Source organism: Camelus ferus, chromosome 9, assembly GCF_009834535.1.
Source record: "Camelus ferus isolate YT-003-E chromosome 9, BCGSAC_Cfer_1.0, whole genome shotgun sequence".
Lineage (NCBI taxonomy): Eukaryota > Metazoa > Chordata > Mammalia > Artiodactyla > Camelidae > Camelus > Camelus ferus.
In genome coordinates, this window is record NC_045704.1 from 61,371,467 (window position 1) to 61,392,923 (window position 21,457).

Consider the following 21,457-nt stretch of genomic DNA (forward strand, 5'->3'; position numbering starts at 1 on the left):
GCTGCTGTGCCAAGGCCAGGGGCACAGCAGGGCTGGACAAGTAGAGGCTGTTAATTGGCCAGTTCAAGTGGGTCTTAATTCTGGGTGAATAAATTAAGCCTTGACATGTCACAGATATGGCTTCACCTAGGAGCACTGGTACCAGCCTCCACTCTGAATTTGCTGGGACCCATAATCTCCCTGGAGTTTCCTCCCTGAATGGAGAGAGTATTCCCTGCACTCTTTAGGAAAAGGTCAGGTTAGGCCAGAAGGTGCTCCCGGTGGCAGCAAGTGAGGTAATGAGGAATCAGCAGGAATGTAGGAACTAAACAAGAGCCAAGGGTCGTGTGACTGCATCCTGGTAAAGCAGGGCCCTCTCACAGCCACCCTGCTTTACCAACTGCCCATCAAGAAGGCAGCTGTACTGCTGCACCATCTGGGCAGCCCTGTGAATGACAGACGTCCTGAGCCAAACATACCAGGAAGGAAAGGAATGTCTCACTCGGGAATTCCTTCCTTCACCATGTTTCTGCATTGTGTGTTGCCCTGGATAAGGCTACCTGGCCTCAGGGAATGTAAAATGGAAAGGGGGAGGTCTGCTTTCCGGGACTGGATCTGACACCTGTTTCTCTAAGCAAACTTCATTCAGTTATTGAACAGATAAAGATTGAGCTTTGTGCAAGGGTCAGAGAGTTCCAGGAGGCAACGATTCAAAGGCAGTCTGCTCTCCGAGTTTATGGGTTGATGAAGCACACAACGAGGCACAATATGCAAACATCGTAAATGGCCATCAACATATGAGTGCCTCGCTAGATTGCAGTATATAAACATGAGCATTCCATACAGCAGTGAGAAGGGATGAATTAGAGCTGCATTTATCACTAAGGACAAATCAATAAAGTAAAAAAAGCATACCAGAAAAGGATTCATTAGTAGGATTATTTGTATAAAGTTTTAAAATATGCAAAACAATAAAAGAGTATGGATACAAAACTTTGCAATAAAGGCAAGAAATTACACATGGAATGATACACCACATTTAGAAGAACAAGTATCTTTGGGGACGGGCGGAGAGGGCCTGGAAGATGCACTCAGGAATTGGCCAGAAGATATGCTCTGGAGTTTTCATTTAACCTGAAATGTCTGAGCTTTTCAGGGAGCCAGTGGGTATGGGTGTCTTCTTATATTATTTTCTACTTTTGGTATGCCTGAGATATATCAAAATAAAAGAGTTTAATTAATACTACATTGAACTTGCAAAGATAATTTTTTACTCCTTATAAGCAGTCAATTCTACAATAGTACAGATAACCCAAACAACAGACAGCCCTAAGCTTATCTACTGGGGTCTGGAACATGCCATTTGATTTCTGAGGAAAGGTAGGTAAAAGGTTGACTGCCTGACTGTTATTGATAATTATTATTATCAGCATTTACTGGGTGCTTACTATGTGCCAGGCATATAATACATAGTCACTAAGGATTTTACATGCGTTATTACCATTTTAAGTGAGGTCGCTGAAGCTCAGAGAAGTTAAGTAACTTGTCAACCTCACATGACCATAAGTAGGGAATTCAGAATTCAAACCCAGGTCCCTTTGCCTGAGTATTCAGCAGGGAGAAGCTCTAACTAGGAAGTAAACTCCTGGGCAACCTAGCACTCTTCCTGATTCAGTGCCTAACACCAGGCAGGTCCCTCACCTACCCCATGTCTCTCAGCTTTCTCTCACTGGCTAAAATATGGGAATAGTAACAATCAGCCTCCACCTTGAACAGACTCTGAAACTGAAAAAGGTGGACAAGTAAATAGTGGCCGGATGGTGCATAAATGAGGACTAGATGGCAAAAAAAAATGGATGGATAATGGTTGTATAGTGTGGAAGTGTAGATGGAAGGTGGATAGTGGATACGTAATGAATGGACGGATTCTGGATGGACAGATGATGATTAGGTGATGAATGGATGGATGATGGTTAAATGACACATAGATGTATCTTACAAAATGGATGCATGACAAATGAATGGTGGATGGGTATATAGTGGAGAGAGAGTGAATGGATGGTAGGTGGTGAGCAGTGTATAGTAAGTGGATGATTTAATGTGTTACAGAAGAAGATGGATTGATGGCAAATGGGTGGTGAACAGATACTGAATGCAGATGGATATTGAAAGGACAGTGAATAATGAATGGGATGGGATTAGAAAATGTGCATATCTCTCTGTGGGCCTTGGACTGGATAAGTCCCACACAGTTGCATATAGTGAAATTAAATCAAAGTCTCCTGCATTGTCCTCACCTTGGTGTCACTCCTGTTACTCTCTCTCATGGTTGCCCCTTTTCTCAGCCTGACTGCCCCTGTTGACATTTCTACTATCAGGTCTGCAAAAGTGAGGTAAGTTCAAAAATGGCTTTTTAATTAGGCCATTACATTCCAGATCTAAAATACTTTTTTGCCAGAAAAAGACTCACAGACTTAGAAAACAAACTTATGGCTAACAGGGGGAATGCAGGTGGGAAGAGATAAATTGAGAGTTCAAGATTCGCAGATAACTATTATATATAAAATAGATAAACAACAACTTCATATGGTATAGACACAGAGAACTATATTCAATATCTTGTAGTAACCTATAATGAAAAAGAATATGAAAATGAATATTGTACATATATGTATGACTGAAACATTATGCTGTACACCAGAAATTGGCACAACTTTGTAAACTGACTATATTTCAATAAAAAGTTAACTATAGATAAAAAATACTTTTTTGCCTTTTATTATTTGTATGTCTTTTACTTACACTTAAATTCATGGATAACATATGAAAACATTTTTACGACAGTAAAGCAAAATTCTATATCAAATACTATACATAAGTTTCAAATGCCAGGCTCACCTCCCAAGGGTAAGAGTTTCCAGGTTGGTGGCTACCCCAGTCTTTCTCTAGTCATTCCCACACATCTGTGTGAGCCTATACAATACAGTGTGGGAGCATTTATAAAAATGATTCCATGCTATCCATCAGTCCAGAGCACAGTTTTTTTTCAACCTTTTATTTTTATCAAAGTTATACAGGTATATAATTTAAAGAGTCAACTAGACCAATAGAGTTTAAGTCAAAACAGTGGTCCCCAGCCTCCCCCCTCCATCTCTTTCTTCCCGTAGGCAATCACTTGCAATTCCTCTGACCTGTTCTTTTGGAATTGACTTCCTACCTCTTAATCACTTGCTTGCTACTTTTGTTTATTTCTTTCTTTGTTTTGGCTTCAGTAATTGTCAATTAATCTCCCACAATAAAAGGTACAGTTTGGCTCTCTTTCCTCTTTCCCATCTCATTCTGCCACACGCATTCTTCCCACCAGTTCACTCTTCCAGGATACTTAAGCACAATTTTGACTAGGTCAACATTTGGGAAACATGATGATGACTATTCTGCAATTCGCAGCTGAGTTGTGTAGTAGGCTATAATTAAATTTTGTCCCCATACAACTATTTGTTTTCTCTGTACTTAATAATTATGTCTTTTTTTCTCAGCTTCTTTATTCCCTAAGTAACTATGATTAAATTCAACACATTCATTTCCACTTGTTTAAATTTTTTCCCAACATATTCAGATAGTTCAGGTAGTCTGTCGATTGTATCTTCTTGAAGAAGGCTCTCCTGGAATCTTCGTACCTGCTTCTGTTTTCCTTGTGTGCCAGGTGCCCAGCTCTCATCATGGGATCTCCCTCCACAGCAAAAATTCCATTCACCTCTTTCATGTGTTGGACCTGCTGGGTCCTGTATCCTTTGTCTTCTTCTTGCTTAGTTTCTCTCTCAATTTAATGGAGCACATTATCTGGCAGCTTCCAGAGAAGGGGTACATGGAAGGGAAATTGCTTGAGACGTTGTTGTCTGAAATGGCTTTATAATACCCTTGATTGATAGTTCCGCTGGGTACAGAATTTCAAGCTATAAATCACTAAATTTGAAATTCTTGCATTACTTCACTGTATTCTGGTTTCCAGTAATACTATTAAGAAGTGCAAAACCATTTTGCTTTCTGACCCTGTGTATATGTCCAGTTGTGAGGGATCTTCTTTTTGTTTCTAGTTATTGGTGTGCAAAATACCAAGTATTCTATGTGCTCCCCTAGGCTTCCCAGCCTTACCTATAATTAGGTTAGGGTCATGAGACTAGTTCTGGCCAATGGTTTGAGAGCAGAAGTGACACATGTCATCTCCAGGCTACAAGCCAGTATGCCTCCTCCAACTCTATTTCCCCTTCCCACAACTATCCCAGGAGACCCATGATCCAGGAGACATATTTACAAGGTAGAGCAGGACCACCTGAAGTACATCAGGCTTTGCAAAGTGACAAACTTTGGTCTTGTTAAACCATTAAGACTTTTGAGGGTTTTCTGCCACAGGAGCCAGCATTAATTACCTTGACAAACATACCAATATTCTGAAATTTCACAGGAATGTGCCTTGATGTGGTTCTATTTTTAACCATTATACTAGTTAGTGACTGGGTCCTGAAGACTCACAGCCTTCAGTTCTGGGAAATTCTATTTCGTTGATAATTTCCTCACCTTAGTTTTCTCTGGCTTTTTTCTTGAACTCCTGTTATTCAGTTACTGAACTTCCTGGATGGGTCTTCCAATTTTATATCTTTTCACTTCTATTTTTCATCTCTGGAGTTTTGCTATAATTTCTGAAAGATTTCTTCAACTTTATTCCAACATTTTTATTGAATATTTAATCTCTGCCATTATGTTCTAAACTTTCAAGAGCTCTTTTATGTTCTCTGAACATTAAAGTCCAGACTCTATTCCAAATTTGGCATATTATTCCCATACATAATTTCTTGCCTTTATTACAAGATACATATCCATAATTTATTACTGCTTTGCATATTTTAAAACTTTGTATGAATAATCCTACAAATGTATCCTTCTTCAATTTGCTTTTTTCACTTAACTTATTGATCTATATTGATAAATGAAGATCTAGTTCATCCCCTTTCACTGCTCTATAGAATTCTCACATTTATGCCACAGTCTAGTGATATACTCATGTTGTTGGTCATTTATAATGTTTCCATATTGTTGTCATTACCTACATTTCATAAACAGGAAATCTGAGGCTTAGAGGGGTGTGCTTCATTAATCCATAAACCTAGAGGGCAGACTGCCTTTAGATTGCTGCCTCTAGGAACTTTCTGGCACTTGCATTAAGCTCAGTCTATATTTGTTGAATAACTGAATGAAGTTTGCTCAGAGAAACATGATGTCAGATCCAGTCCCAGAATGCAGATCCCCCTTTCCATTTTACCTTGGTGCCTAACAGACATTCCCTGAAGCCAGGGAGGCTCATCCAGGGTTACACACAGTATAGAAATGCGGTAAGCTGAGGAATTCTGAAAGAAGACTTTAAAAAACTCCATCAGTGATGTGTAATTGTGTCTTTCTTTAGTTCTGTCAGTTTTTGCATCATAAATATAAAAGCTCCACTATTCAATGAATACTCATTTGTGATTGTTATGTTTTCCTGATAAATTCATTATGAAATCCCCCACATTTTACCATTGTGAAATGGCTCTCTTTTCTCTATCCATAGAACTTGCCTCAATGTGTATTTGTATATCTTTCTTTGTTAAAATATTTATTGGGTTGCTTATCTTTTTACTGTAGAATTATAAGAATCCTTTATGTATGTCAGGTAGAAGTTCTTCATCAGATACATGTAAGACAAACATTATCTCCCAATCTATGGCCTGCCTTTTTCATTTTATTAATGGCGACAAAGAGCAAAAGTTTTAGTGTCTACTAAGATTAAACAATTTTTAACAATTTTTATCAGGTTTTTTTTTTATCCTATCCACAGATTTTTTTTCTTACCACAAGTTTGCAAAGATATTCTCCTATACTCTCTTCTGTAAGTTTTATAGTTTTAGCCTTTACCTTTAGATCTGTGATTCATTTCAAGATAATACTGTATAAGGAATAACTTAAGCACTGAGGTTAATTTTTTCCAAAGGGACAGCCAGTTCCTCCAACATCACTGTTAAAGGGGCTATATGATTCCCACTGAAGGACACAGGCACCTTTGGTGAAAGTCAACTGTCTGTGTTTGTGTAGGTCTGTTTCTGAGGTCTCTATTTTGTCCCATTGATCTACATGCCTATCCTTACATCAGTATTACACTGTCTTGCTTATTATAGCTTCATGGTTAAGTCTTCAAATCAAATAGTTTAATCCTCTAAACTTTTTACTCTTTAAAAAAGTATTCTGGTCTAAGTCTTTGTAATTACATAAAATATTAGAATTAGCTTGTATAATTCTTAGTGAAAAACATGCTAGAATTTTTGTTAGGATTCCATTGCACCTATGGATCAATTTAGAGAGAACTGCAACTTTAGCAATATTGGGTCTTCTGATCCAGGAACATGGATACTCCCAATTTATTCAAGTCTTCTTTAATTTCACTCAAGTATGTTCTGTAGCTTTCATTGTACAAGTCTGGTATTTAGTTGTTAAATTTATCCCAAAGTATTTCAAGTTTTTAGATATTACTGTAAGGGTATTGTTCTTTAACTTTACTTTCCAATTTATCTCCTACATGAGACTGTCAGTCAAAACTGGAAGAGGTGGCTGTTTTATCTAATGCACAGAAACCAACACAGAAAGCCAAGGAAAATGAAGAAATAGGGAATACGTCCCAAATGAAAGAATAAGAAATCTCTAGAAAACAATCTCAACAAAATGGAGATAAGTGATTTACCTAACAGAGTTCAGAATAGCATTCATGAAAACACTCACTAAGGTCAAGAGAGAAATGAATAAGTAAAGTGAGAATTTCGAGAAAGAGACAGAAAAAATGTTTTAAATACCAAACAGAAATTACAGAGTTGAAGAATAAATTAACTGACCTGAAAACTCAACAGAGGGGTTAGACAACAGATTAGATCATGCAGAACAAAAGATTCACAAACTCAGTCAGCGAAGTGGAATCATTCAATCCTTTTTGAGGAACAAAAAGAAAAAACAATGAAAAAGTAAAGACAGTTAAGGGATTTATGGGACACCATCAAAAGGACCCATATATGCATTATAGGGGCCCTGGAAGGAAAAGGAGAGATACAGAAATGGTCTGAAGCTTATTCAAAATAATAGCTGAAAATTTCTCTAACCTTAAGAAATAGATACCCAGGTCTAGGAATCCCAAATGCAAAATAAGAAAAGCTAAAGGAAATCCACACCAAGACATATTATAATTTAATTGAACTGTCAAAATTAAAGACAAAGAAAGAATCTTAGAGCAGAAAGAGAAAAGCAACTTGTTACATACAATGGAACCCCCATAAGATTAAGAACAGATTTCTCAGCATAAACCTTGCAAGACAGAAGAGAGTGAATGATATATTTAAAGTGGTAAAAGAAAAAAACATGTCACCCAAGAATACTCTACCTGGCAAATTAATACTTTGGAAATGAAGGAGAGATAAAGAGTTTCCCAGACAAACAAAAGCTGAAGTAGTTCATCACCATTTGACCAGCCTTACAAGAAACATTAAAGGAATTGAATATAGTTCCCAAATTTCTTGTAATAACATATAATAGAAAAAATATAGATGTATGTGTATGTGTAACTGAATCACTCTGCTGTACACCTGAAAGTAACATTGTAAATCAACTACACTCCCATAAAAAATTTTTCTAAAGAAACATGACAGGGAGTTCTCCAAGCTGAAACAAAAAGATGCTAGTTAGTAACATGAAACATATGAAACTACAAAATTTACTGGAAAAGGTAAACATACAGTTAAATTCAGAATACACTAATATTATGATAATTAAGGGTAAATCATTTACAACTCTATCATAATTGTTAAAACACAAAAGTATTAAAATAACTGTAACTACAATAATTTGTAAATGTATATACAATATAAACAGATGTAAAGTGTAACATCAAAAATGTAAATTTGGGGAGGATGTAAAAATGTAGAGCTTTTCATGCATTTGAAGCTAACTTATCACCTTAAAACAGTTAAAAGATGCTTTATGTAAGCTTCATGGTAACCACAATGCAAAAGCTTACAGTAGATAAACTAAAGAGAAAGAGAAAGGAACTCAAGCATACCACCACAGAAAAATCACCAAAATACAAAGGAAGATAGCATGAGAGGAAGAAAGGAACAAAGGAAATAGAATACAATGAAGAAAATGGCCATACTAAGTCCATATGTATGAATAATTACTTTAAATGTTAATGGACTAAGTTCTCCAATCAAAAAGATACAGAGTGGTTCAGTGGATAAAAAACAAGACCCAAGACATACAAATGGCCAATAGGCACATGAAAAGATGCTCAATATCACTAATTATCAGAGAAATGCAAATCAAAACTACAGCGAGATATCACTTCACACCAGTCAGAATGGCCATCATTCAAAAGTCCTGAAATTTGCTGAGAGTAAAACTTAAGTGTTCTTATTTTTTAAAGGCCAATATGTGAGGTGATGAATGTGTTAATTAACTTGATGGTGGGAATTCTTTCAAAATGTAAACATACATCAAAACATCATGTTGTACAATATACCAAATTATAATTTAATTAGTCAATTATACCTCAATAAAGCTGAAAAATATTTGTTTGTTGGATATTGAGAATTTTATGTTGCTGAGTATCTCAATTTGTTGCCTTTTATAAAAATAGGATTGTGCTTTATTTTTGAAGGACGTTAAATTGAAAAGGAGCTTAATCCTTTCAGAACTTTTCAGTTTTTTGTTAGTGTGACTCTAAAGTAGTACTTTTTTTAATATATATATAAAGATCTTCACCTTACTGATAAAGTGTGACACTGCAGGAGTCTCTTCTTTGTGCCCTGGGTGATTAATAAGCACACTATTCTGACTGACTGTAACACAGCTGTCTCCCAGCCCCATGTGAGATCTAGTAATTGTTTAGCTTATAGCTTCATAGCCTTTCTTTGCCCACCTTGTGGAACTTCACACTACACAAGTGCATTTTAGTATTCAGCAAAGACTCAATCAGACACCTATGCAGATTTTTGGATCTCCTTTTCTGTTTATCTTTCTCCATTACAAAACTTTAGCCCACAAGGTCCAATCACCTCAGCCTACTTAAACTTAGAACTCTAAATTATCCTCTAGCAAGACGGCTGTATTTTGCTTGAGATACTCCTCTCTATGCTTTGATTTAGAGTGTGCCTCCGAGTAGAAAGCCAGGGCTATCACAGAGTTCGTCTTGTATGTTTCTCTTCTCTTAGGGATAAAAGGTCCATCCTGACTGTTGTCTATTGTTGAACATACTGTTTCAGATGCTTGTTCCATTTTCTGATCATTTCTCTTGGGAAGGCAAGCCTCATCCTTGTTACTCCATCATAGCTGGAACTTACATATCTGTTAAAGAAACTGAAAGAAGGAAAATACAGCATGTTTTATATTTCTGACATATTTACCATTTTGAGGTCTCTTCACTCTTTACTGTAGATCTAAATTTCCATCTGGGATCCCTTCTCTTTAGTATGAAGAATTTCTTTTAGAATTTCTTGTAGTCATATTTGCTGACATTGGTTTCTCTCAGCTTTTGTTTATGTGAAAAAGTGTCTTCATTTTGCTTTCATTTTTGAAGTATATTTTTGCTAAGTATAGAATTCTGGCCTGACAGGATTTTTTTTAATTATTATTTTAGTACTTTAAAAATGTTATTTCATTATCTTTTGTTTCCATTATTCCTGATGTGTTTTATCTTACTTAGTGATCACTATGCTTCTCAGATCTGTAAATTTATATATATATATACATACATATATATATATTTTTTTTTTTTTTACCAAATTTGGGATTATTTCTTTAATTTTTTTCTGTCTCAATCTTTCTCACTTCTCTTTCCAGTCTCCATTTACATGTATATTAGACCACTTGGTATTTCCCCAAAGGTCAACTGAGGCTCTACTCATTTTTCTTTCATCTTTTTTCTTTCTGTTCTCCATTTTGGATAGTTTATGTTAATCTCAGTTCCATGAAATGATCCTTTCTTCTGCCCTTTTCAATCTGCTGTTAGGCTTATTCATTGAATTTTTCATTCCAAATATGGTATTTTCCAGTTCTAGGATTTCCATTTGGTTCTTTTATATAATTTAAACTTTTTGGCTGAGATTTCCCATCTTCTCATTCCTTACAAACATAATTCCCTCTAAGTCATTGTATATATTTATGACTTTTGTTTTAAAGTTCTTATTTTATAATTTTAACATCCGAGTAATCTCAAAACTGGTTCCCATTGGCTGATTTTTATCTTACCTGTGAGCCACACTCCCCACGTCTTGGCATCTGGTGATTTTTTTACTGTATAATTATTATGTATGATACATTTCAGAATTTCTGGAGACAGTTATTTTTGAAAAGGGCTTAATTTTTCTTCCAGTAGACAGATAACTAGGGCAGCAGCTGAAATGTCCACTTAGTTCCCTCACTCTTACAACTGTTGCTTTCTACCTGGTTCTCTGGCATTTCCCCTCCAGTTGCATAAATTAGTAATTAGCCAAAAATTGGGTAAGGCTTATGTGCAGAATCTGGGCTCCCACTTCTGCAGCTCTCTCCTTTCCAGGATGTTTTCCCTACCTTTGCAACCATTCCGGTAGCCCAAACTCTGTCCTCGAACACCTTACGGCAGGGACACTGGAGCTTTCTGCATGAGGTCCAGCCATCCTGCACCACACAGACCAAGTAGAATGCTAGGGTATGAAAACCTCATTCAGTTGCCCTCTTTTGTGGGTTGATGTCCCTCCAGTTTGCACTATCTTTTGGTCACTCTCCAGTGCCTTTAAGTGGTTGATTTTAACATTTTAATTCAGAGTGTATCATTGTTACCTGTAGGAGGGTTAATACAATGCAAGCTACTTTACCATTACTAGAAGCACATTCCTTTATAACTTCTTTTAAACTACATTAATCAGATTAAACAATATCATTATACAGCACCCCTGAACAACTTTCTATAAAAAGTAATATGCTTGGTGATTTTATATTTGGTTTTATTTTCTAACACACTACAAAATACTTTTACTGTACAATTTAAGCCCATTTTACCACTGAAGCAGAAGAAATACCTTACAAAATAGTTATGCTTTACTTCTGTTTATTCTTTGGTCTTTAAATTAAATTTAGCGAGGAACAGAGCCATTTTGAATTTTCACTTAATTTTTTCCCAGTGTTATGTATAGCCAACATGCTTCAGGTTTTTGAGTCAACAATGCTGATATTATGTAAATGATGAGAAAATATGACTCAAGACTTTGTGGAGAAAAGAGATTATTGAAAGAATAGATGAGATGGGAATTATTTCACAAGTCTCTGCACTATTTTCTTTTTTTCTGTAAAGTCACTGTCCTCACACCTGGGGAAGAATGGAAAACTGCTCCCACACTCTTGTTCTATTTCCTCAAGGATAAAACTGACCCATCTTAGCAGCTTCTGCCTCCTGGCAAACAACTGTACCAACTAGAATGAGTTCTTGCAAACTATAATGTCCCTTAGAACTAAACATTTAACATCCCATGTCCTTCATTTTAATCATACCAGAGTGTACTTACTAAGGGTTGGCTGAGCATGGTGCTGTACCCAGCAAGTTAAGCACGTGCAGCCTCTGCTGTCAAAGCAGAGAACACCATGAAGAAGGAATACAGACAATTTGACATAAACAACATTCTGATGATGATTCCTTTAAATCTGTTATCTACTTATCTACTGTGGCTGCCAAACATCTGGATGGAAGATGCAGCATTCAGTCAGGAAGCTCACTGTTCTTCCAGATAACTGAATAGAGTTTTATGTGAATTGTATAAACCTAGCAATTAAAATAGTTATGCCAACTTATTCTTCTGTAATGATTCATAAGTGCAGGGTACGTGTGTGTGTGTGTGTGTGTGTGTGTGTATAAAAACTCATTTAATTACCATATCCTTATGGAATGGCTTAATTGCCCAGTTTTACAGATGAGGAAGTTGAGAGTCTTTATCAAACATGTATTGATCTCATAATCTGCGCCAGACACAAGGCCTGCAAAGGAGAAATAAAACGGTCTCTGCTCTAACAGTGCCACAAACCAAGGGAGGAACTCGGAGTTGAATAAACTGGACTTGCCCAAGGTCACACAACTATTTACTGTCAGACCCGGGGCTCTGCCCAGCATTTCTAGCATTAAGTTCAGTGTGGTCTTCACAGCTGCCTCCGATAAAAGCCAGATGCATTTATAGAGCAGTGAGTAGAGAGGAGAAGGGACAGAGGTGCCAATGGAATTGAAAGAGTCTTGTCATTAACACTGAGATCAGAAATGAAGTACAAGTCATTAAAATTACAATTATGAAGACTATGACCCGACATTGAAAAAACATTTTTTTTTCATGTGGCAGGGTTGTGGCTGAAATTTCCTTTTTTTCTTTCTTTCCTTCTTTTTTCCTATTATTTATAGTTTTGTTAATGTTGCTACAATATAAACTATAAGTAGGAAAAAAGAGATAACATGGAAATATTAAAGCTTTTGCAGCCAGACAGACCTGGATTCAAATCCCAGTTTTGCCAATGCCTAGCTGTATGATCTAGGGAAAGTTATTTAACTTCCCTGTGCCTCGGTTTCTCTGGAAACCTCACAGTGTCACGCTGAGGATTAGAGATTATGTGTTAGAACACCTAATACACACAGAGCAACCACTCAACCTATAATTATTTTTATTATTTTTATTATATGATGTAAACCAAGAAATGTGTTGGGGAATAGGCAGGCACTGCAGGGCCTGCTGGGAGGCACAGGGTTGGCCAAGAGTCTGCAGTAGCATCTTTAACCCAAAGAACAGCAATGTGGAATCATCTCTATCAGCAGCAAAAACACGTATTGAGCCAGGTTCTTAGGAAACAAATGTGTAAAACATCACCTGTCCTAAAGGGATTTACCATCAATCTCTTTCCCTACTCAATAAACATTTATTACATACCTCCTATAATTCATAGACCAAAAGAAGAGCTAGTGGTATTAAATAGGGCTTAGTTCTTGCCATAGTTCATTGAGGGAGGAACAACCATGGAAACAGATAAATACGATAGAGTGTGGAAAGCATAATCACAAAGTAAGGCATTTTGGGGCATGAATAGATGAACACCTAATCCAACCTGGTAAGAGAAGATAAGGAAGTCTAGGAAAGATTTCTGAAAGTGTCGGCCTGGAGCTGAGCCTTTAAGTATAAGCGAAGTTAGTTAGGGAAAAGGCCCGGGTCGGGTGGTAGTAAAACATCACAGGCAGAGAGGAAAACATAAGGAACCATGTGTTAGAAAACCATGAGCAGTTCGGTTTTGCCAGAGCATAGAATTTGAGGCAGGGGATGAGACTGGAGAGGAAGGTGGAAACCAACTCAGAGGAGGTTTTGTACACATTATCCAGAGAGCAGGGAAGGATTGGAAGCCAGGGAGATGCGAGTCAGGGCAGTCAGCTTTACATTTCAGATGAATGCTCTAGAGCCCTGCAGGGGAAGGATGTGAACAGGACACCCTGTTCACAGTTAGGAGTCACCTCGTGGGGTTCCGGAGAAAGATGAGTCTGCACCGGGACAGTGATCGTGGGCACAGAGATCAGGGTGAGGGAAACCAGATGGCAAGACAGTCCTAACAATCCCAAGGGCCCAGTGTGAAGTAGAAAACTTTGAGAAAAATTTTGTTACAGGCACAGTCTGGGAAACTTCATGGAGGAGGCAGGAAAAAGAAGACGAGGGCGAGGAAATGAAATTAACAAAGCCAAAGAAGCAAAAATACGCAAGTAGGGTTCACAGAAGTAGGTCAGTCGACAGCAAGAATGTATGATCATTGGCGTGCCCTCTACATTCTCATCCCTGTCGTGGGGAAAGCATTTGTGCAGGACAGGCTGTTTTCTCCCACAAAGCCCTGCTTTTCTGAGATGAGGTATAAAAAGAGGCTATAAGGTGCTCAAGATGGAAAAAGATTCAGAAACTATCTTAGATCATAACAGAGAAGAAAAGACAGAGTCCCTCCTGATGGCACCAAAGGTCTGGTGGTCTTGTGGTGACTCCAGGCTGTGACCAGATAAGGGGAGAGCCTCTGTCCCCTGCTCCTGCTTTCTCATTCCCCACTGCAGGCCCACTCTTTGCCATCCAGTGGCTGGCAGAAGTGACTGACTGACCAGCTGTGTCAGGGAGAAGAGAAGAACAAGATAAGGGAGAGTGGGGAGAAAAGTGTTACAGTGACCTAGAGGACAAGGGAGAAGGGGAGAAAGACAGTGCCCGAGGTGAGAGGTTCCCTAGCCAACCTGAATGTCACAGGGGTGCTCGGGGTTAGAAAAGGAGCTGGCAAACTTGCTCTATAAAGGGTCAGAGAGGAAACATTTAGGCTTTGTGGAACATCCACTCTGTCTCAACTATTCATCTCTGCCATTTAGCACACAGACAGGCAACTAAATGAACAGAGTGATGCATCAATAATACTTTGTTCATGGACACTGAGATTTGAATTTCATAAAATGTTCACATGTCATGAATACTCTCGATTTTTTTCAACCAGTTAAAAATCATTCTTAGCTCATACACAAAAACAGCCGGTGGTCGGGGTTTGGTTTGGGGAGTGGGGTTTGCCTTCCCTAGTTCAGAATAAGGGTCTCACGATAGACAAAGACCTGGGATGGGTCAACTAGCTCAGAGAAGCTTCTCCCAAATCTACACTCCTGTGGGTTCTGGATGGGATGGGATATAGGGCTGAAATTGAGGAAAAGACCTGTTTTCTATACTTTTCTGATTTCATGAGTGCTTCCTGGGCCGACAATAAACTGTTTAGTAATGGACCTGTAACTTCCCTTTTCTCATAATTAAGGCTGTAGTGATGGCGTTTTGCATTGCTTTTATATTAATTAAATTTTGAAATACTGCTTCACATATCTATAAACTGTATCATGATATTCAAAAAAAACAACAATAAACAAAAGGCACACATATTTGGCTATAACATACTCCTCTGGCTACTAAAAAAAAAAAAAGGTAATAGCTGGGACCATGCCTATGAGCAGCTGGACCTCCCTATGGCCTCAGTTGCCCATCTGGGAAATGGGCAGAACCTCCTAAGCAGCTATGAGACTTGCTCTTGCTCAACTGGCTGCTCCAGCTTGGAAGGTCCTCCAATCTTCCGCAGACACATAGTGTTTTATTTACCCTCCCAAGTCTCGGTCTCATCTCTCATTGGGTACTATATGATCTTTTATAGTTTCCAAAGATTTATGTGGTCTTGCTTGGAAAAACCTGAGACTCCTCAAGCTTTGTCTTTTCTCCCAGAGGCATAGCTGAGGGGTAGCTTGTGCATCAAAATAAGATGATTAGGAAGATTGACTGAAAAGATTCTTGACAAAGAGCCCAACCATTTTCCTTGGGCTGGGCACAAGTCTTCAGATTTCCTTAAAATAAATCATCAATATCATGTCAAATTCAGACTCTAAAACCACTAAGCCCCTCCTCCCCTCAACCCACTGTTCCCGGAATAAAAGGATTCATGTTGTTACATGTCCCTTATTTTCTGCTCCTTGGAAGCAGTTATTCCTCCTTCTTAGAGAGAATGTTTGGGATGCTTTCACTGACCTCTTGCCTTATCTGTGCTCCAAGAGTTCTAACTTCCCGGCTAACACCCCAGACTCTTTCTCCTTCTCTGACACTCAGTCTCTTAGAGGTGGGAATGAAAGGAAGGGATCAAGGAAAAGAAGAGAAGCCTAGAGAAAATAAGGACGCATGCCAAGGGCTCTTGTTTCTGACATTCCTCCTGCCCTCAGCTGGCCCTGATGACCAGGAAAGGAGCCAGCCACTAGATCCACCCAGGACCTAAAAAGTGTGTAATCCACAGAACTCAAATCTGAAAGGACACTGCCAAAGGGATTTCACAGAATCAGTAATGGCAAACTTTGCTGTGTACATTTCCAACAAGTCAAAGCTCGCAGGACTCGCCTGGCCCTTAGTGGTGAGCTGGCCCCTCGTGACTATGTTCTGAGGAAGGTGGATGCATTTTCCCAACTCTGGGACTCCAGTCAAAGTCCACTTTCTGTCACGAGGCACCAGGTTGGTTCGGCCGGCTTCTCACAAATCCGGTTCTGAAGGAAGGACAGAGCTCTGCTAAGGACACATTCATCCTCTTCCCTCATTTGATCTTTCTTCCACATGCCTTTTGGATTAATGCTGGCATTTCGTTTCCATCTGTTTTCAGGTCTCGGTTAGAAATGTCCAAGTCCAGCCCTCCAGGGCTGGGGGTCCTCCACATGATACGGTTCTAGAGCACGGTCTGTGGACAATCAACTGAATGTCTTATTTCAAACCTACAAACACTGAGTGAGTGCCTCTTATGTGCCAAGCATTGTGCTGTCCAACAGGCACTTGCCAGATGCCATGTCATGCCACTTCTCAAAACTCAGCACAGGCTCCCATTTCACTTGGAATAAAGCTCAAGTCATTACAACGACCCTCTAAGGCCTAAAAAGACCCCCTTCCCACCCTACCCTTTGATCACATCCCCTGCAACTCTCCCTCTTACTCACTCCCCAAAGCCACCAGTCCTCGCTGCTCTTGTGTGACCACAATGCCGCCTCTGCCCCAGTGCCCTTGTACTGGCTGCTCCTTCCTCTCCTCCCTGAATGTCATTTCCCCAGACTTCCTCACTTCCTCATCTTCTTCAAGTCTTTGCTCAAATATCACCTTTTCAACAAGGCTTAAATGGACAGTTCTGTTGAAAATCACAACCCTTCAACAGCACGCCTGATCCCTCTTCCTGCCGAATAAATTTTCTTTTTCTTCAGCACTTATCACCTACTTCCATGGCCCAGTTTCCTAGAAAACAGCTTGCAGGACCGCAATTCCAGGGAAGCAGCAATGAGGTGAAAGGGGAGTGAAGCACAGAAGCAGTGAGAGCAGACCTAAGAGCATGTTTCCAAATGACCACAGTGTTGTAACAAGAGACGGCTCAGTCCCACTGGACATCTTCAGAGAGGCTGAATGAAGCCAAGGCAACTCCCAACAATCTGCCCAGAGGAGGAGGAAAGTACGTGTCCTTCAGCATCTGTCTTCCATGGGTAAAAGTCTGACACGTGGGTGTTAACTCCCTCATATTTCCAGGTGATGAAAAAGCAGGTTAGCACCCAGGAGGTCCCTCACCTAAATGGCAGCACGGAAGCCCCAGCGTGGAGGATGGGAGCTGAGAGGTGCAGCACAGGCACCAGGCAGGGAGCAGCAGGAGGGGCAGCGCTCACAGCCGGCTGCTTTGCCTGTAGGAGTGGCGGCGGGGGGGGGCAGAGGCGCCAGTGGCTCCAGGACGGCAGGCACAGTCTGAGCTGTTGCCAGGACTGCTCCAGCCAGGCAAGGTCCAAGTATGGATCTGGACTGTGCATGAACTGAACCCTGTATGACCTTCCAACACGGTATGTACCTCCTCCAGCTAGAACAGAAACTCCCCCAAGGCAAGCTCTTTGTCTGTTTGTGTTCCCTGATGCACCTTAAAGTCTAGTAAAAAGAAGCCTGGTACATGATAGGTGCCCAGCCCACTACTGAAAGAATAAAAAGGTGATGACAGTGAATGAGATACAGATCTTGCCCTCAGTGAGCTCTCAGCACCCAGGAGGACACAGACAAGCAAACAGATCATTGCAGTACAGACGGGAGGGCTGGACTGGCAGCAGGAGCACTTGGCAGAGCCATGGGCAGCTGATCATTGAGTCCTAATGCCTCTGATAAAACAAGGACACTGGTGTAGGACACTGAGCGTTGGGCTCTAAACCCAACCTCAGCCACTAACTGGTAGGATCTTTCAAGAGTTATCTAAATAACAGTAATTACTATTTATCAAGTTGTCACTTTCTGCCATTCACAGGCTGAGTGATTTACGGTCTTCATCTGCTCAGGCTGCTGTAACAGAGCACCACAGCCCGGCTGGCCTATAAACAACAGATGAAGTTACTCTCACAGTCCTGGAGGCTGGGAAGCCCAAGGCCAAAGTGTCAGCAGTCAGTGTCTGCTTCATGGACAGCTTTTCACTGCGCCCTCACAAGGCAGAAGGGATGAGGGAGCAGCCTGCGGTCTCTTTTATAACTGCATTAATCCCATTCGTGAGGGTGGGGCCCAAATCATCTCCTAAGGCCCCACCTCCTAACACTACCACCTTGAGGGCCAGGATTTAACATATAAATGTGGGGGTACACAAATATTTAGTACACAGCATTCACATACATTTTCTTATTTCCTTCTTACAACAATTCAATGAGAGAAATATGATGACTCTTATCTAATAGACAGAAATCTAAACTCAATCCAGAAACAGTTAATGAAACTTCTCCTGGCTAAGCAGTGGCAGAGCAAGGATTTGAATTTGAAACTTCCTCTGCCAAAGTCTAAGCTCACAATCACCCGCCTCTAGCACTGTACAGCTGGGCCTTGGTGCCCTCTTTGTAAAATGAAAAGATTAGACTATGTAATCTTTAAAGTCCTTTCCCATTAAGCTGTATCCTAAACATGTCAAGGTCAAAGAGAAGTGATCCAGCCCAGACTTGTGGGAAGTGTTTGGATATTCTCCAGGACAAATATACCTACAGGGTACTGTGGGCCACCAACCAGGTCTGTGTCAGCAGCAGCCCCCTTCCAGGCCCCCTACTGGTGGGCACATCTCTCTGTACTGTCCATGAGGACATGCACAGGAGATCCGCCTGGCTAAGGTAGAGCTATCACCTGAGGAAACTTAATGTGGGACCATGAGGATACATACAGAGTGTTCTAAGCTATGAAATGTGCATTATGGAAGCCAAACTACTCACTCACTCACTGCAGAGCCTGCAGGTTGGAGGGCACAAGGACAAGTGCAGTCAAAGCCTGTGACTCAGCAAATGCAGCTTAGGTCTTCTGCATTGATCCAGATCACCAGTGTATGATAGAAATACAGCATGAGCCACATGTGTAATTTTACACTTTCTAGTATGCACACTTAAAAAAGTAAAAAGAAACAGGTAAAATTAATATTGATAGTATGTTTCATTTAACCCAGTATACCTAAAATATTATTTCAACGTGGAATCAATATAAAAATTCATTGAGATATTTTACATCCTATTTTTCATACTAAGTCTTTGAAATCTGGTGCTCAGTAGGAATCAGCATGTATCAAGTGCTCACAGGTGAATCATGGCAGCTGAATTGGACAGTGCAGAGTTAGCATCTGCTGGTGCTGACGGAGAACACACAAACACATGACTCTCATCCCAGAGCAGCACAAATAACAAAAAACTTTATCAAGTCCCTGCATCATCAGGACCAGCAAATAACAAGTGAGCCCTGCACCCAGGCAACGAGGTGCAGCATGGGAAATAGGCAGAGGCCCAGGGGAGATGGACACCAACCTGAATCCATACACAAAGAATGCAGGCGAATGAGAGGAAGTCAGCTGTTCGTGGGGGAAAGAAGCCATCTGGCTCGCTGCCCTTTGAAGTTCAGTTCACCTTCTAATAACAAGAGTAGCAGGCCAAGAAAAAATACTGGAGGCCTTAAAGCAACTGAGGCAAGAGGTCAGAGTTCCTTGGTCATTTCCCTGGGAAATGAGTTTCATATGAGATTTGGGAGAGGGTGGAAATTGCAGAAAATTTATGAAGTTAACAATTTGTGTAGTTAAGTGGTGCCAAACCACAGGAGCCTAGAGTCCTAACACATTAGGACTCATTTACACTGAAATTAACTGCTGCTTGAAACAGATCCACAGAAGCAAGGGGTAGCAAGGAAGATGTGTGTATTTTAAAACTGAAGGACTTGGAGATGACTGCTGGGGGGACTGTGGTTTTTCCAGGAATGGGATCGATTGAAATGGATTTTTTAAAAAGAGAAAGAAAAGAAAAGAAAAGGATTTCCATCCCTCCTTTGCAGCTCCCCCAACCAAACACGCAAGCAGCAAAGGAAGGGTGACTCTTCTGCCACCCGGAGAAGGCGGTTCCCTCCCCGACAGTGCAGACAGTCCCTGGGCCTCCCCACCCCTCCCCCCTCAGGAGCGAACCATCTGGGCGACACTACTCTTGGGGAGTGTTTACTTGCTGCATTTGTGAGGTTGAGACTGGAGCCACATGGAAGGCACATGCAGGAAATGTGCTGTAATAATCTTATGTTTATAATTCGAGAGAAGGATGGCAGAGTCAAGGATGGGATTGATCAGGTTCCAAATCTATTTCCTGGAGTCAAATTTAAAAGAGCGTTGCTGAGGGCAAAATCTCTAACGATGTGGGTACATCGCAACAAGTTACAAAAGTTTATTTCTATCGGTGTTTGTACAGATTTTTTAAATCTGTTGCTTTCTTCTCACATGTACTAGCCCATCCCTGCCAAAGCTTACGGAACTCTGAAAACTGCCTCCTGTAATATATTCTTATCAAATTCAGAAAAATCTGATTTTCTAAGAGTTCATTTACAGGACAGCAGTCTCATTTTGCTGAAATGACTGTATTATTTTTTTTTATTGTTATTGTTGGGATTTTAAGTGTTACCATCTGAAAAGCTGTCGATTTTCAGAGATGTTAAACATCCATCCAATCACAGTCTGGTTTCCACATTTCTCCCAGGACAACCAAAGCTTACAGTGGGTCTGCTCCCATTCCCTGGCACACCCATGCAAGAAGACATTTTTAAGAGTCTCTTCAAAGCCACTTGTCTGAGCTGGCCGCTCCCTGGAGCTGCTTCTGAGTCACTGTTCCCCATTGTCTCTCTCAATTAGAATGGGATGTTTTATAACTCTTGCCGGGAAGTAGATTTTCTGGGCTCCTCAGCACGACATTTCAATGCCAGTTACCTGCCTCAGGTAGGAAAGCTGTGAAGCAATGAAGCAAAACAGATGAGCTGAAGGACTAAGTGTAAGGATGACTAATAGTAATTGTTGCCGTCAGCAGAGCACTTTGCACCTTACAGAATGATTCTGCGCATGATATCTCATTTACCTTCACCATCTCCCCATGAGAGAGGGATTTGGCCTTCTTTTTATAAAGAGGAAACTGAGGCTAGGTTTGCTGACGCATCTCACCTAAGGTCATCCAAGTAGCCCACAGTGGAGCTAGGAACTGGAGTCGCTCTTCAGGTTAGAAACCCAGCTCTGCTCTTGAGACAGGAGGGAAGGGGGCAGGGCACAGCCATTCAAGGAATGACGCAGCAGTTAACATCAGAACTCCCAGTAGGCCTTGAAACTCAAGATGGTGGTAGATCTGACTTTCAGTAGACCCTGAGCTTCATTATCAGCTCACTGTAATGTATTAGCATGATAAATAACATGCCCACAGGTGCCATGACAGTTCTAAGGCTGACCATAAAAGGTCAAAGAGTGGGCGGTGGCCCAGTTCCTGGGAATCCCAGCCCCTTCCCCAGGGTAGTTGGAATGGTCCTTCCACTTGTTGGCATGTGAAGCTACCTAGCCCATAAAAACT

General features: G+C 40.4%; 1 long non-coding RNA gene across 1 annotated transcript; it reads left to right on the forward strand.

The window, feature by feature from the left end:
* The first annotated feature begins 701 nt into the window (after positions 1-701).
* Positions 702-20,065, forward strand: LOC116665861. The gene is made up of 3 exons (XR_004322608.1): positions 702-711; positions 6,483-6,486; positions 19,766-20,065. It is a non-coding gene; the product is annotated as an uncharacterized LOC116665861 (long non-coding RNA).
* Positions 20,066-21,457: the final 1,392 nt, after the last annotated feature.